We start from the raw sequence: 18,229 nt of genomic DNA, 5'->3' as shown, positions 1-18,229 counted from the left end.
GACTCTAAGAACCATTCTGTTTGTGGACAGATAAAATTGGCTTAATTCTCCTTAGTTACTGAGAGTAATTGTGACATCATAGGTGGTGGTGTAGATTAATAGACAGTATAAGAAACAAGAAGGTAGTTTGGTTTTTTCTTGTGATATTAAATTTTAAGTTATTGACTCACTTTCCCCTCATGTATTTACAAAATTTTTAAGGAAAAACTTGCCAAAGAAGAGACACACACACACACATGCATGCGTAAATGTGCACACACACATACACACACACAGATTAAATGTGGAATATTTTAAAAAGATAATAATGCATCTAAGAGGAGAAAAACAATTATGCTCCATAATTCCTCTGACAGCATCAATTCTGATAACAGTCACAAAGGCCAAAAAGGTAGCATTTTAAATTACATATTTTCATAATCAGAGAAGGGAGAACAGGCTGGCTGTTGAGAAAGACAATTCTGTTCCTAATTACCAAACTTAAAAAAAAATGGACAACAGTAGTTTTACAGTAAATGTAGAATCAGAATTCAAAGGTTTATTTCCAACATTCACCTTGATAAACTCCAAGGGCTAAAACTACATTGTAAGTCTGTGATCAACCCCCTGTAAAGAGTTAGTGTAACAAATGTTAAGGTATTTATTTGGTATGGAGAGCTCTCAAGTAGACCTTTAATGACTCATTTGATTCAAGAGTAGCATTAGAATCCTTAAATGAATGTTCACAGAGCACTCATTCTGGATTGCAGACATCATATACCACTTATTGTCAAGTAACACATTCACTTTGGGAAGCCAGAGAAGCAGGAGGTATGACTACTTTGTGCTAGTGAAAACTGAGAAGGCTGTCAGTGCTCTCCCCTGGATGGAAAGACCCTCTGCTTCCACAAGAGTTGGAAAGATGACATATATATATATATATACCTGCCTCAATCATATATCCTCCAATACCATGATTACTGAGATTTATAGTTGTGATGGGCTGAATTGTGCTCCCCCATTCATATGCTGAAGTCCTAACCCTAGTACCTCAGAATGTGACCTTATTTAGAGATAGGGTTTTTACCAAGTTAAAATGAGGTGATTATGGGCCCCAATCCAATGTGACTGTTCTCCTTATAAAGAGAAATTTGGAGATGGACTCACATACAGGGGAAAAGCCATAGGAACATGAAAACGGCCATCTACAAGCCAAGGAGGGAGGCATGGAATAGGTCCTTCCCTCACAGCCCTCAGAAGAAACCAACCCTGCCTACACCTTCATCTTGGACTTCTAGCCTCCAGGCTGTGTGGCTGTAAATGTCTGTTTAATCCACCCAGTTTGTGGTATTTTGTTACAGCAGCTCTGGGAACCTAATACCCCAGCAATGATTTAGGACATCTGATCATGCACCAGAATAAATCCAAAAACTAAAATAAGCTGAGGGAAAAATATAGCTTTCTTTTTATGACTCTTCATATTTAGTTGCCATTTTCTGCTGAATATGACTATACAGTTGTAAACAAATATATACTTCTAAGCTGTTAACCGGACACAAATTCTTACATTTAAAATAATTTTAAAATATCCATAGGGAATATGTAAGAAAATTTTATTTTCATAACTGTATTTTCTAAAAAAAAAACTTGATTTTTATTCTAAAGTTTTATTATGATTGTGTATAAAAATATTTTTCAAGCTAATTTGCTTATCCTTTTGAATTTCCACTTTTTTTCTCATCAGAAAACATCCTTTACCTAAAAATCTTGATCTGTGGCATATTTTATACTGTCATAAGGTAGAATGCTGAAATGTGATCACTGCTTTTAGTCTGATTTATGTGGAATTTACCAAACACTGAAGGTTTAATAAAGTTATAGTAGGCTTTTTTTTATTCAGTGAATTTACTGACCTTTCTGACAATAAAAATATTTAAATTTGAATTCAAAACTTTTTTATAGATGCCAAAATATATTCCTAGACTGAATTAAAAAATATACAATAAACTTAAAGTTAACCTTTATATATATCTATGTATTACAAAATACTTATTGATAGTAGAAGCAAAAGGTTCTTATTAAAATAATTGTTTTTACCGAAGTATAATCTGAAATCCTGAACCGAGGTTAAGTATTTTAAAATAACTTTTTATCTCATTTTTTGGTTCGGTAAATCTATTGCTGTTTGATAGCTTATGCCTCTGCGTTCAGAGTAGGACACACAAGCTGAATTCACATTGTAAGCAAAATGTTGTGTCTTTTTCTTTTTCTTTTGTAACAGTAATAATCATAGACTCCTCATGAATATAAGAGATATTCTATATGTGTTTCTTTACACAGAAGTGCCAGCCCCTGCTCCCATTCAGATGTTCATCCTCTGGCCTCTGTAACCTTGATTACTAACATCTCATGCCCTTTTTAAAATTCAAAACTTCACCTAACATGAGAGTAAGTTACAAGCTTTATTTTCCTAATCCGTATATAAATTATTTTCATGTTTAGAATTCTATTTAGCCAAAAAAGGGACACACAGGAAAATGAGTATATGTCCTTCTTTGACTTATTCCTTCCTTGTCACTTATGGGTTTTTAGTGTACATATAAACTCTTCCATTTGTCATTTAAGTGAAAACTGAGTGATTTTACCATATGATGTTTTTAGGCTTAAGTGGTTTGATGATATGGCTATTAGTGGTAATAGTAACTAAAACCAAGCATGCAACATCAGTCATACCAGTCTAAACCATCTGGATTCTGCCCCACCTCAAATCCCCCCAATTTCTATACATTTTATGATTTTTAATCTACTGGGAGTCTTGTTTTCTTAGGCAATAGTAATCTTGCTCACTAGGTAGCATAAGGAAAGTCTTTCAAGAGAGAAAAATTATTGGACCAGTGAGATTGGTGATTGTCATAAGAACTCATTGGCCACAAAAGGAGAGTCAGCAACTTGGGACGCGGCCGAGACCAAAGATGAAGCAATCTCAGCTGGCTTACAAATACAGCTTCTCCTCAAAAACCGTGCGTAATGCAACACTCCCTAAATTAATAATCTCACTTTGATTAGCAAGGTAATCAAAGATTATATTGGAAGCTGGGCTCTACCCTTCATCCATTTAAAATGAAACCTCAACTTTAGATTTATCATAAAAATCACTCAAGGAAATAATATTGTTCAAGATTTCATACACAGCTCAGTTTGAAAATTGTATGCAAATTGTTTACCCAAACGTTTTAAAGCCAAAGATTTAGCTGTGGCAGAGATGACTAGGGCTCATCAAACATGTACCTCTCCTTTCTTGGTATAGAATTGTCTCTGGGAAACAGCTACTCAACCAGCAACCAAATTTCCCAAGTCCTCACAGCCTTGACATTTTGGTAAAGGCTCTGGATAGAGGGACTGCCATGAATTTCTGAAACCACCTGTGACTTTTCAGAATGCCATTATTTTCAGTATAGTCTATCTCTCCCTCTTGGAATCTTTAAGCAAAAATAACGCTAGTTCTGAATACTTTGCCTTCCTCAGTTGTCTCGCAGACACAGAGCTACTCATCCATGCGGTCAGGCTCTCTGAAGTCACCTGGCCCACAGGTGCTGGCATGGATTCCCCTTTCTTGGCTACCACGCCCACTTTACAATGGAGGTGGCCAGATATGATTTGCTATTTTTATCATGACTCAGTATGTCTTTGGATTCTTTATAAGATTGGCAAAGTGTCTGTAAGTTTAAAAAATCACAGGGTTACAACTTAGGTTAAATCCAGGAGAAGAGGTTGCTTCCCACACAGAACGCTTACCCCTTGTCCCCACTTCCACGCTCAGCCACGTCTCACATTTGCAGTTAGTTATGTGGCCTTTGTGTTTCTAGTTCACACTGTACAACAGATTTCAAAACCTCTCATAAAATTGCCCTTTTTATTAAGTGTAAAAATAATTCTCTGACAGAGGGGCTATAACAAAATTCACTTTATGTTTACCTCCCATGTGCAGCCATTGTGACAGTTGATAAAATCCAATGTTTGCTTTGTTGTATGAAATAAAAATGCGATATGCCTCCAGTCACTTCGTGTCATATACTGGGGAAAGTGTATTTGAAAGAGACTTGAACACGTGGAGGTGGGGACAATGACGTTAGGTTTCTTCAGTATAGAAGATGGTTCAAGAAGTTCAGCTTAACGGGAGAAAAATGAGGAAACAGCCAGTTATCAGGGCCAACTTCTTAAGAATTCTGCTGTAGGTACTTTCTCTTCAGTGTAAACAGTGAATCCAAGTGAACCAAAGAGAATTGGTTTAAGCATTATTGTCCCTAAAAGTAAGAAGAGTTCATGGATTGGATTTTAAAAGCCAGTGGAAACAAAATGAAAAAATAAGACCTTACATTTGTGTTACCTTCTCGCCTACCTCTCACAGCAGCCTTTTGGAAAAGATGAGGTCATATTGTTTGATTCTATTTTAGAGGTAAGGAGGCTTTCACTTACAGAGGTGATGATGTCTGCACGTTCTCAGAACTGAGACTTGGGTTAAGCCTCTCCTTCATTATTGCAGTCCCTGCTTCATATATAATGATGCTGCTAGGACTAGGCAGGACTGTTTAGTAGCGTGAAGAGATGGTGGTCTTTGTAGGGCATACAACATCCAAGAATAGGGTCAGTTGGCTTCATATTGGCTTATTTTGTCTACTTTGGAGTTGTAAAATCTGTCAAATGATATTCAGAATTTTTATATTACTATAAAGTGAAATAAAGTGTATGCACACACACACGTATCACTGAAATAATATCGTTTGAAAATTTAAGCTGAATACTTGCTATTACATTATTTAGGCACCTTTTATGGCACAGACACTAGCCCATCAAAATAGAACACTGGCCAATCAGAATGGAAGTTGATCATAAAGGGGCCAGTTTGAGTGTGTCTCAGTGGACAATCAGCTCTAACTCTGAAGTATCCATAGACCGGGATACCTGGGGGCAAAGATAATGAATGTCAGCTTCTTCCTGCTCTGTCCCAGCACCAAGCACAAGCACCAAATACGCTCTCAATACAGACTTTTAAATGAGTGAATCCACAGGTATTGAATTTAAAAATTTTCTGAACTCACACGAGAACTTCCTGCCATGATGGACACTCGTATTTATGATAAAAGAAGGAAAACTGGCTAACAGTGACTGAAAGAAAAATCTGTGAAAAATGATTCATAGACCATGCTTCTGTTCAGTCTCTTATTTTTCAAAGTTAATAGTTCAAAGTTTCACAAATTACTATATTCATCAAAACATTATCATATGTTAAAAGTCACACACTGAGGTTCAGACTCTTGCAAAACTGTGAATAAACTGGATCTCTCTCCTGGGCGTTTTTTTTTTTTTTTTTTATCATCTGTATTGGAGTATAATTGCTTTACAATGGTGTGTTACTTTCTGCTGTATAACAAAGTGAATCAGCTATACATATACATATATCCCCATATCTCCTCCCTCTTGCGTCTCCCTCCCACCCTCCCTATCCCACCCCTCTATGTGGACACAAAGCACCGAGCTGATCTCCCTGTGCTATGTGGCTTCTTCCCACTGGCTAGCTATTCTACATTTGGTAGTATTTATAAGTCCATGCCACTCTCTCACTTCGTCCCAGCTTCCCCTTCCCCTTCCCCGTGTCCTCAAGTCCATTCTCTACGTCTGTGTCTTTATTCCTGTCCTGCCCCTAGGTTCTTCAGAACCAATTTTTTTTTTTTTTAGATTCCATACATATGTGTTAGCATATGGTATTTGTTTTTCTCTTTCTGACTTACTTCACTCTGTATGACAGTCTCTAGGTCCATCTACCTCACTACAAATAACTCAATTTTGTTTCTTTTTATGGCTGAGTAATATTCCATTGTATATATGTGCCACATCTTCTTTATCCATTCATCTGTCGATGGACACTTAGGTTGCTTCCATGTCCTGGCTATTGTAAATAGTGCTGCAAAGAACATTGTGGTACATGTCTCTTTTTGAATTATGGTTTTCTCAGGGTATATGCCCAATATTCTCTATCCTGGAGAATGTTCCATGAGCACTTGAGAAGAAAGTGTATTCTGTTGTTTTTGTATGGAATGTCCTATAAATATCAATTAAGTCCATCTTGTTTAATGTATCATTTAAAGCTTGTGTGTCCTTATTTATTTTCATTTTGGATGATCTGTCCATTGGTGAAAGTGGGGTGTTAAAGTCCCCTACTATGATTGTGTTACTGTCGATTTCCCCTTTTATGGCTGTTAGCATTTGCCTTTTGTGTTGAGGTGCTCCTATGTTGGGTGCATAAATATTTACAATTGTTATATCTTCTTCTTGGATTGATCCGTTGATCATTATGTAGTGTCCTTCTTTGTCTCTTGTAATAGTTTTTATTTTAAAGTCTATTTGGTCTGATATGAGAATTGTTACTCCAGCTTTCTTTTGATTTCCATTTGCATGGAATGTCTTTTCCATCCCCTCACTTTCAATCTGTATGTGTCCCTAGGTCTGAAGTGGGTCTCTTGTAGACCGCATATATACGGCTCTTGTTTCTGTCTCCATACAGCCAGTCTATGTCTTTTGGTGGGAGCATTTAATCCATTCACATTTAAGGTAGTTATCGATATGTGTGTTCCTATTAACATTTTTAAAATTGTTTTGAGTTTGTTATTGTAAGTCTTTTCCTTCTGTTGTGTTTCCTGCCTAGAGAAGTTCCTTTAGGATTTGTTGTAAAGCTGGTTTGGTGGTGGTGAATTCTCTTAGCTTTTGCTTGTCTGTAAAGGTTTTAATTTCTCCATTGAATCTGAATGAGATCCTTGCTGGGTAGAGTAATCTTGGTTGTAGGTTTTTCTCTTTCATCACTTTAACTATGTCCTGCCACTCCCTTCTGGCTTGCAGTTTCTGCTGAAAGATCAGTTAACCTTATGGGGATTCCCTTGTATGTTATTTGTTGTTTTTCCCTTGCTGCTTTTAATATTTTTTCTTTGTATTTAATTTTTGATAGTTTGATTAATATGTGTCTTGGCGTGTTTCTCCTTGGATTTATCCTATATGGGACTCTCTGTGCTTCCTGGACTTGATTGACTATTTCCTTTCCCATATTAAGGAAGTTTTCAACTATAATCTCTTCAAATATTTTCTCAGTCCCTTTCTTTTTCTCTTCTTCTTCTGGGACCCCTATAATTTGAATGTTGGGGTGTTTAATGTTGTCCCAAAGGTCTCTGAGACTCTTCAATTCTTTTCATTCTTTTTTCTTTATTCTGCTCTGCAGTAGTTATTTCAACTCTTTTATCTTCCAGGTCACTTATCCATTCTTCTGCCTCAGTTATTCTGCTATTGATTCCTTCTAGAGAATTTTAAATTTCATTTATTGTGTTGTTCATCATTGTTTGTTTGCTCTTTAGTTCTTCTAGGTCCTTGTTAAACGTTTCTTGTATTTTCTCCATTCTCTTTGCAAGATTTTGGATCATCTTTACTATCATTACTCTGAATTCTTTTTCAGTTAGACTGTCTCTTTCCTCTTCATTTGTTTGGTCTTGTGGGTTTTTACCTTGCTCCTTCATCTGCTGTGCATTTCTCTATCTTCTCATTTTGCTTAACTTACTGTGTTTGGGGTCTTCTTTCTGCAGGCTGCAGGTTAGTAGTTCCCGTTGTTTTTGGTGTCTGCCCCCAGTGGCTAAGGTTGGTTCAGTGGGTTGGGTAGGCTTCCTGATGGAGGGGACTGGTGCCTGTGTTCTAGTGGATGAGGCTGGATCTTGTCTTTCTGGTGGGCAGGACTGCATCCGGTCGTGTGTTTTGGGGTGTCTGTGAATTTATTATGATTTTAGGCAGCCTCTCTGCTGATAGGTGGAGTTGTGTTCCTGTCTTGCTAGTTGTTTGGCATAGGGTGTCCAGCACTGTGGCTTGCTGGTCGTTGAGTGGAACTGGGTCTTAGCGTGCAATGGAGATCTCTGGGTGAGCTTTTGCTATTTGATATTATGTGGGGCCGGGAGGTCTCTGGTGGACCAATGTTCTGAACTTAGCTCTCCCACCTCAGAGGCTCAGGCCTGACACCTGCTGGAGCACCAAGACTCTGTCAGCCACCTGGCTCAGAAGAAAAGGGAGAAAAAAGAAAGAAAGAAAGAAAAAATAAATAAATGAAATAAAATAAAGTTATTAAAATAAAAAATAAAAGAATTATTAAAAAGAAAAAAAGAAAAGAAAGAAAGAGAGAGCAACCAAACCAAAAAACAAATCCACCAATGATAACAAGCGCTAAAAATTATACTAAAATGAACAAACAAACTAACAAAAAATGGACAAACAGAACCCTAGGACAAATGGTAAAAGCAAAGCTATACAGACAAAATCACACAAAGGAGCATACACATACACACTCACAAAAGGAGAAAAAGGAAAAAAATATATATATATATTAAAAAAAAAGGAAGAGAGCAACCAAATCAATAAACAAATCTACCAATGATAATAAGCTCTAAATACTAAACTAAGATAAACATAAAACCAGAAACAAATTAGATGCAGAAAGCAAACCCCAAGTCTACAGTTGCTCCCAAAGTCCACTGCATCAATTTTGGGATGATTCATTGTCTATTCAGGTATTCCACAGATGCAGGTACATCAAGTTGATTGTGGGGATTTAATCTGCTGCTCCTGGAGCTACACGGAGAGATTTCCCTTTCTCTTCTTTGTTCGCACAGCTCCTGGGGTTCAGCTTTGGATTTGGTCCTGCCTCTGCGTGTAGGTCACCTGAGGGCATCTGTTCCTCGCTCAGACAGGAGGGGGTTAAGGTAGCAGCTGATTAGGGGGTTCTGGTTCACTCAGGCCAGGGGGAGGGAGGGGTACGGAATGTTGGGTGAGCCTGCGGCGGCAGAGGCCAGTGTGATGTTGCAACAGCCTGAGGTGTGACATTTGCTCTCCCAGGGAAGTTGTCCCTGGATCATGGGACCCTGGCAGTGGTGGGCTGCACAGGGTCCCACGAGGGGAGGTGTGGAGAGTGACCTGTGCTTGCACACAGGCTTCTTGGTGGCGGCAGCAGCAGCCTTAGCGTCTCACGCCTGTCTCTGGTGTCCGTGCTGATAGCCGTGGCTCGCGCCCTTCTCTGGAGTTCATTTAGGCAGTGCTCTGAATACCCTCTCCTTGCGCGCCCCGAAACAATGGTCTCTTGCCTCTTAGGCAGCTCCAGACCTTTTCCCGGACTCCCTCCCAGCTAGCTGTGGCACATTAGCCCCCTTCAGGCTGTGTTCACGCAGCCAACCCCAGTCCTCTCCTTGGATCTCTCCGGGGCATTTTGAATAACATGAGTCTGTTACTGGAGACTGATCCCTTCTCTGCTTAGCAAATCAGCAGCAGGCCCCACTGGACCCTGTTCCTGCCGTACACCCTTCAAATCCCTCAGCCACCCTCTGGACCCACTTTCTCTGCTTATGAATGATTCCATATGAGTCACATGTTTCATATTTATGTAATATAATGATATAATTATTTTATAAGCGTTTTGTCATAATTTCAAAAGAAACACTTTTTCCCCATATTATTTCTAGACTGAATTCTGTTTAAAAGTATCCTGAAACTTAATGACAAATCTGGTCCTTTCCATGCAACAAAACTTCCACCGTTACAGACAAGTGCATTAAAGGACTTTCCTGGTGGTCCAGTGGTTAAGACTCCATCCACCCACTGCAGAGGGCGCAGGTTCGATCCCTGGTCAGGGAACTAAGATCCCGCATGCCGCAGGGCAAAAACAACAACAACAACAAAAACAAAGAAGTGCAACAGCTATTTTTATTCTTTTCACCAGTATTACAACCCGCACAAATAGGAAGTACAGTAGTAAATTGATGCAGACTTTAAGAGAAATTAACAGCCATGTAAATAGTTGAGATAATTCCATGAGGTTTGTCAATAAATATTTTCTGAAAAAAATTTAGGGAAAGCTATTTGCATAATTTCCAGTAATATAATACATTCCTAAGGGAAGTATGCTTACTGTTAACATTTTATTCAAGTTTGTACATTCAGAGTTTTACAATTAATCTGTGGGGAGAGGCTGCTGAGATTATATAGTCTCCAGCTTCAAATAATTTTTGGACCTATTTTTAGTAAATTTCTATAAACTAGATAGCAACTGATAAGGATACCTCCTTTTAGAAGAGGTATTTACTAACTGTAATGTAATATCCTGATTTATAGAGCTGGTTCCCCTGCCTTGCAATGACATATTTAAAGTCATGCTTTTATTTTCAAGTGAAATTGAGGGAAAACTGAAAATTTGTGTCTTTGTTTAACTAACTCCTGCTTTCAACTTTCCCAGACTTTCCCCTGAGCATTAAATATACTTTTTAATATACTAATAACATGTAACCACTGAATATTTATTTAGATGATTTTTGTTTGTTATGAACTGAATTGTGCCCATCCGCATTCATATGTTGAAGTCCTTAACCCCCAATTTGACCGTATTTTGAGATAGGGCTTTATATGGAGGTATTTAAGATTAACTGAGGTCATTTAAATGAGGTTAAATGTGACCCTAGTTCCACAGGAATTGTGTCCTCATAAGAAGTTTTCATAAGAAGAGGAAAAGACACCAGAAATCGCTCTCTCCATGAGCACACAGAGGAAAGACCTTGTGACTCTATTGCCTAGTAAAAGAGAGAGACATGGCATTGAAAAATTGGCAGTGGCCACCGATTTCATGCATGTGCTCTGATGCTCTTGTGGATCTCCAAATAATTTTGGAGACTGTTTACACGTGGTTGAAGAACTGCAAGAACACTGATGTGCAGCAGATCCAGACCACAGGTATTTGGTCATCACTAAAAACAGATTTACCAATGGGAATTTGCCAGTTTCTATTTTTCAGAGCAGCTGTTTGCTTCTATGTTCTCAGTAACATTCAGTTTTGTTTACTGATTTACCCTTTCGGATAGATCACTGTGCTAGCCACCATGAAGAATTATAAAGAAAATCAGACTTCTAGACTTCGTATTGAAGACACACATATTTATCTGAAAATTTTCCACAAACCCCACTTGAATGAGTGTAGAAGAACAGAAAAGGTATAAACTTGTTGTCAGAATAGGAGCAAATGGCAAAGAAAAGGTCTCAGTTAAATTTTAGGTAGTGGGGGTCTGGATGAGGAATTGTGAGGCAAGGTATTGCTATTTTTTTCTTTTAAATAAGATTTTAGGACTATTTACTTTTTCTCATTAAAAATAGGGATATTATTTTGATAAGATAATTCATTTTTTTTTTTTAAATAAAGAAATTATGAACACAAGTCTTGCTATCCCTGGCTCTTCTGGGGAAGAGGTGGGTTAGTATCCAGGGAACTGCAGTGGTCACTGTCACAGAAGCGAAGGCACTATCCTTTGCTGTGTGAAGTGTGCCCCTGCCCCCATTCTCTTGCTATATGCAACCCTGATAATATATCTTGGCACTGGCAACACATCTCAAAGAGGCAACTGTCACAGGTTAAAATTTACAGTCACAAACTCATATTTTTTGAAATGTCACTTAAACTTTCCCAAGAGTGTTTATTTCTGTTCAGGGGAAAACACTTAATAGTGCCACTTCCAGGAACATTGTTTCAAAATAGTTGCTTTCAGGGTATGTAGTTCAGTATACAAAAATACCTTTTTTTTCCAGGTGATTTTCCCTTATCTAGGGGTTTCAAGGGGAAGCGAACCCTGGGTACCACCAGTGTGCAGGGGTCTTGGTTATATCTCCCTACAAACAAGACCCTCCTCTTAGCTCCTTCTAGGAATGTCGAGCTGCTACGTCTTGACTATGTCTTTCATCCTTTCCCTGAAATATCTCGCTCCTCTGTATAGGGTTGCCAGATTTAGTAACTAAAACATATAAAATGCCCCTGTAGTTACAAGATGGCAGCCCAGAGCTAGGCACTGTTACTACAGTGGTCTTTAGTGAAGTGGGAGATGGTCTCCTCCTCACCCTGAACATAGCGATGAGGTCCCTGGGAAAAGCAGTGTTTGAGACTCTGGGCTTAATAACCATGAAGTTTTTGGTATAGCATGAGCCCTAGAAATTCACTGGGAGCAACCAAGCGCTCTTCCAGGAGACCAGCATCTACCTCAGACTCGAGCTCCTCTATCGTGACCTTGGACCTGCCAAAAGAATCACAGAGAAGGAATAAATGGAAATTGGGATCAAGATGACAAGGCAGAAGATGTGGGAGTATTCTCTGTGGTCAGTGAGGAAGTCTTGAAGAATAGTCATTAAAAAAAGCAAAGTGTAGGAAGGTTAAATTTCAATCTGATAGTGAAGGGGCTTTTAAATGTTTCAGCGGCTTGGTTGTACTTTCTGGAGGAGGACAGTTTTCTGGATTTGGTAAAGGCACTGGAGTTCAAACTTCACAAGGACTGTCAAATGGAAAGAGCAGTAATTAGTGCCCCTTCCCTCAATAGTCCAAAGACTGGGATGTGGACCAAGGCAGCCTTTGATTCTATTACTTCAAAAGGTTAGAAAAAGAGTTCAAATCCCAAAACTAATGGCCCTTTTCCTGTCTTTATTGGGATAAAGCATACCAATGGAATGCTAGGAACAAGAAGTCAGCTGTGTTAAACTTTTTCTTCATGATTGGATAGTGAAGCATGTGACACAAACCCGCTCTGATCTGGCACCTATCTTTAAAGACTGTAAGAAATATTTAGCAAACATTAAACATGGGAACAGTGGCAGTAATAATTATCAAAATGGAACTAACAAAATGTTGGTTGAAACACAGTCTCTTTCCCTATTTGGTTCAAACAAATTACAACAAGAATCATCATTTCTGTTTCATGACAGCAAAACTAAAGCTACATCTGAAAAGAAAGTGAAGTCTGTGTCTGAAAAGAAAATGGACCCATTGCTAGGAGTAACAGATGCTTTTGCAAGAAAATTGATGCCTCTGTTTTAGGCTTGTTAAGCTTTGGCCCCCTGACTGGATTTTTATTTTCCCTTGGCAGACCAGCTTTTTTGGCAAAAATATTACACAAAGTAAACCAGTTTCTTTACCATTTTTCACTAAAACATTGGTGAGCCAAGCAGAAAATGGCAGAAATGAATGCAAAGGTAGAGATAAAGGAAGGGATGATGAACCACCCAAAATAGTAATTACTCAAGTAAAAGGAGATGCTTTTTACTCCAAAAACTATAAACTATTTTATAAGAAAATGAATTTAAAGAGAAGGGTATAGGTATCCTGCATTAAAACCTAGAGTAAATCAGAAGCACAGCATTTAGTGCAGGCAGACACCAATTTAGGAAATATACTGCTGAATGTTTTGATCCCACCTATAACTGCTCTAGAAAATGAAATTTACTTAAAAGGTGGAGGGAGTCTGTGAGAATATATGATGTCACATTAATATTTAATATTCAAAGTATGCTGCACCTCTGTGTTACTTCATAGTCTCTCCAGGTGTACCTGGGAGTCCTCAAGGTTGTCTCACAGGTGTCAGTAAATAGTGTATTCATGGTCACTGACTCAGGCTGCCTATGTGAAGTCCACTGTGCTAACAATCTGAGAAACATGCCCTTTACCATCAGCACAGCTGCTAGAGCCCCTGAAAGGAATGCTGCACTGCAGGGGCAGGTGCCCTGTGGACCTTCTTGTCTCTGTTTCCAGCAAAACAGAGTGGTGTTCCATAGTGGTTGCCTTGACTGGTCTAGCCAGGCTGTTATGAGGAGGGTAGGATGAGGAGCCATCCCCTTTATTTTTTTCTTCCTTTCACTTTCTTATTGGAATTGAAAAGTCCAATAACTGAAATAAAAAATTAAAATCATTGGAGGCATTCAGCAGCAGATTTGAACAGGCAGCTTAAAGGAGGTAGGGAACAGAGATATATTAGAAGAAAGTTTTTGTATACTACTAAAATTAAGTTAGTATTAACCTGAATAGGTTGTTATAAATTAAGATGATGATGATGATAATTCCCAATGCAACCACTAAAAGAAAAAGAAAAACAACTAAAAATTATATAGTAAAGGAGCAACAAGAGAATTAAAATGGTAAACAAGAAAATAGCCATTTAACACAAAAGAAGACAAAAATGGAGGAAAGGAGGAACAAAAGGACATAAGATATATAGAAAATAAAGAGCAAAATGACAGGCATAAATCTTATCTGTAATTTAGTTAAAGTAAATTTATTAAACTCTCCAGTTAAAAGGCAGAGGAGATTGGCAGAATTAGTAAAACAAACAAACAAAAAATTGAGTCCCCAAATAGATGAAAGAAAAACTGACAGAATTAAAGGGAAATATAGATATATCAACAATAATAGAAGATTATTATTATACCTCATTAAAAATGTATGGAACAACTAGAAAGATGATCGGCAAGGAAATAGAAGACTTGATTGATACTATAAACCAACTAGACCTAACAGACATCTATAGAACACTCTACTGAAGAACAGTTGATTATACATTCTTCTCTAGTGCATATGGAACATTCGGCAGTATAGATCATATCAAGGCCATAAAAAAGCCTCAGAAACTTAATAGGATATAAATCTTACAATGTATGTTCTCCAACCACAATGGACTAAAATTAGAAATCAATAACAGAAAGATATTTTGGAAATTCATAAACATGTGGAAATTAAACAATGCATTCCTATATAACTAATAAGTGAAGGAAGAAATCAGAGATACTAGAAAATTATTCGAGATGAATAAAAATGAAAAGAAAACATATCAAAACTTATGGGATTTAACAATAGCAAAAGGGAAATTTATAGATGTACATGCTTACAATAAAAAAAACACATAAATCCATCACCTAATCTTCCTTCTTCCTTCTTAAGAAACTGGGAAAGACAATCAAACTAACCAAAAGAAAGAAATAATACAGATTTGAGTGAAAAAGTCAATTAAATAGAAAATAGAAGGTATAGAGAAAATTAATGAAACTTCCAAAAAGTAGGGGAGAAGGGAACCATTCCTAACTAACTATTTTAGGCCAGTGTTTTCCCGATAGGAAAACCAGACCAGGATATCACAAGAAAAGAAAACTATAGACCAATACACCTTATGAATATGAACCCCAAAATCCTCAACAAAATACTGGCAAATCAAAACAAGCAGTATATGAAAAGGATTAAACACCAAGACCAAGGGGGATTTATCCCAAGAATGCAAGTTTGGTTCAACAAATGAAAATCAATCAATGTAATACATCATATTAGTAGAATAAAGTAAAAATACGTACATACATACATACACCAAATGAACCACCTGATCATCTTAAGAGGGGCAGAAAAGAATCTGAAAAAATCCAACACCTTTTAATGACAAAAACATTCAATAAATAAGGAATAGAGGGGAACTTCCTCAACCTGATAAATGACATACATGAAAAATCCATGGCTAATATAGTATATAATAGTGAAACACTGAAAACTTTCCTCCTAAAATCAGGAATAAGACAAACATGCCAGCAATTTTCGTTTCTATTCAACATTGTACTACTGGATCTGGCCAAGACAATTAAGCACAAAAAAAAAAAAAAAAAATGCATCCAGATTAGCAAGGAAGATGTAAAAACTCTTTTATTTTCAGATTATATGGTCTTTCATGTAAAAAATCCTTTAAAGTCCATAAAAAAACTATTAAAGCTAAAAAACAAGTGTAGTTTGGTTGCGGGATACAAGATCAATATAAAAATTGGTTGTATTTCTATATACTAGAATTAATAATTCTAAAATGAAATTGAGAAAACAACTCCATTTACATTAACATTAAAAATACTTAAGAATAAATTTAACAAAAAATATACAAGATTTATAGACTGAAAACTACAAAACGTTGTTGAAAGAAATGAAAGAAAACCTAAATAAGTGGAAAGACATCCTGTGTTCATGGATTAGAAGACAATATTGTTAAGATAACAATAATCCCCAAATTAATCTACACATTCATCACAATATCTATTAAAATTCCAACTTCCTTTTTTACAGAAATGGAAAAGATGATCTTAAAATTTATGTGGAATTGCAAGTGTCCCAAAATAACCAAAAAATCCTGAAAAAGAAGAAAAAATTGGAGAGCTCATACTTCCTGATTTCAAAACTTACTATAAAGATACATAAATCAAGATTCTGTGGTCCTCAAAGATATGCATATAGATTAATAGAATAGAATTGAGAATCCAGATATCAACATTTATAGTCAATTTATTTTTGACAAGGTTGCCAAGAGAATTTAATGAAGAAGAGTGCTCTTTTCAACAAATGATGTTGAGAGAACTGGATATCAACATGCAAAAAAAATGAATTTTTACCTCTATTTTTACCATATAATATAATTCACACAAAATTGATTAAGGACCTAATGTAAGCACTAAAACTATAAAACTCATAGAAAAATCATACATGTAAATTTTCACAACCTTGGATTAGGTAATGATTTCTTATTTATAACATAAAAAGCACACAACACCAAAGAAAAAGTAGATAAAGTGGACAAAATTAAAATTCAAAATTTTGCGTTTTAAAGGGTAGCATCAAGAAAGTGAAAAGACAACCTAGAGAGTAAGAGAAATATCTGCAAATCACTTATTTGATAAGAGTTTAGTATCCAGAATGTGTAAAGAGCTCTCACAACTCAACAATAAAAATACAAATATCTCAATTTAAAAATGAGTAAAGTATCTGAAAACTTTTCTTTAAAGATGTACAAATGGCCAATAAGCACGTGAAAAGATGATCAATATCATCAGCAAATCAAAACCACAATGATATACTACTTCCAACCCCCTCAGGTAGTTATAATAAAAAAGGTGGATGATAAAAAGTGCTGGCAAAGTTGTGGAGAAATTGGAACCATCATACATTGCTTGTGGGAATGCAAAAAGGTGCAACTACTGTGGAAAACTTGGGCAGTTCCTCAAAAACTTAAATATAGAGTTACAATATTACACAGTAATTGCACTCCTTGGTATGTACACAGAGAGAAATAAAAACACACAAACACTTTACACAAAAACTTGTATACAAATATTAATGGCAGCAGTCTTCATAATGGCCAAAATGTAGAAACAAACCAAATGTCTACCAACTGATGAATGGATAAATAATAGCAGTATGTCCATACAATGCAATATTATTCTACCGGAAAAAGGAATAAAGTTCTGATAAATGTTGCAACGTGGATGAAACTTGAAAACATGCTTTGTGCAAGAAGCCTGACAAAAAAGGCCACAGTTATATGGTTCTATTTATATGACACGTCTAGAAAAGGAAAATCAGACAGAAAGTAGATTAGTGGTTGCCAGAGATTGGGGATTAGGAGGGGTATGGAAGTGACTGCAAACACCTACAAGTTTTTGTTTGTTTGCTTGTTGGTTTTTTTTTTTTTCTGAGTGATTGTAAATATTCTGAAATTAGATAGTCGTATTGGCTGCACAACCTCTTGAATGTAGGAAAAACCACTGAGTTGTATATCTTAAATTGGTGAATTTCATGGTATGTAAATTATATCTCAATGAAAAAAACTGAAGGAGGGGCTTCCCTGGTGGCGCAGTGGTTAAGAATCTGCCTGCCAATGAAGGGCACCCGGGTTCGAGCCCTGGTCGGGGAAGATCCCACATGCCACGGAGCAACTAAGCCCGTGAGCCACAACTACTGAGCCTACGCTCTAGAGCCCGCGAGCCACAACTACTGAAGCCTGTGCGCCTAGAGCCCGTGCTCTGCAACAAGAGAAGCCACCGCAATGAGAAGAATGCGCACCGCAACGAAGAGTAGCCCCCGCTCACCGCAACCAGAGAAAGCCCACGTGCAGCAACGAAGACCCAACACAGCCAAAAATAAATAAAATAAAATAATTAAAAGAAAAAAAAACGCTTAAAAAAAAACTGAAGGAGGACTTCAGTCACAAACAAAAGTCTTTATCACATTAATTCAGGCAAGTAAATGCATGGGACTTCGACAGACTCACATCCCAATTTATACTCAGCTTGAAATTACACATATTTATAAATTTATTTTGATACAGAGTACAAGACACATCACATTTTAAAATTTCTCCCTGCTGTCTCTTCAGGGGGCATAAAAAAGTTCTGATTGTCCTATGCTACATGTCCCATTCAAGGAAAAGCCTCATTCTGTGCTGGTTACCACTGATGCAATCGTTCTGACACTTGTTGGTGGGGGGCCTGAGTGCATTCTTGCTGGCCTTGGTCCAGCATAGCTTCCCATGGCCTTCCACAGCTCAGTTCTTAATTTGGGGAACCTTGCATATCTCTT

General features: G+C 37.2%; 1 pseudogene; it reads left to right on the top strand.

The window, feature by feature from the left end:
* Positions 1–13,328, top strand: part of LOC133102272 (nuclear pore complex protein Nup50-like) — a 48,730-nt pseudogene extending 35,402 nt beyond the window's left edge.
* Positions 13,329–18,229: the final 4,901 nt, after the last annotated feature.

The sequence above is a fragment of the Eubalaena glacialis genome, chromosome 12 (genome assembly GCF_028564815.1).
Source record: "Eubalaena glacialis isolate mEubGla1 chromosome 12, mEubGla1.1.hap2.+ XY, whole genome shotgun sequence".
In the NCBI taxonomy this organism is placed as follows: Eukaryota; Metazoa; Chordata; class Mammalia; order Artiodactyla; family Balaenidae; genus Eubalaena; species Eubalaena glacialis.
Note: the sequence above shows the minus strand (reverse complement) of the source record. Positions and strands in the feature narration are given on the sequence as shown.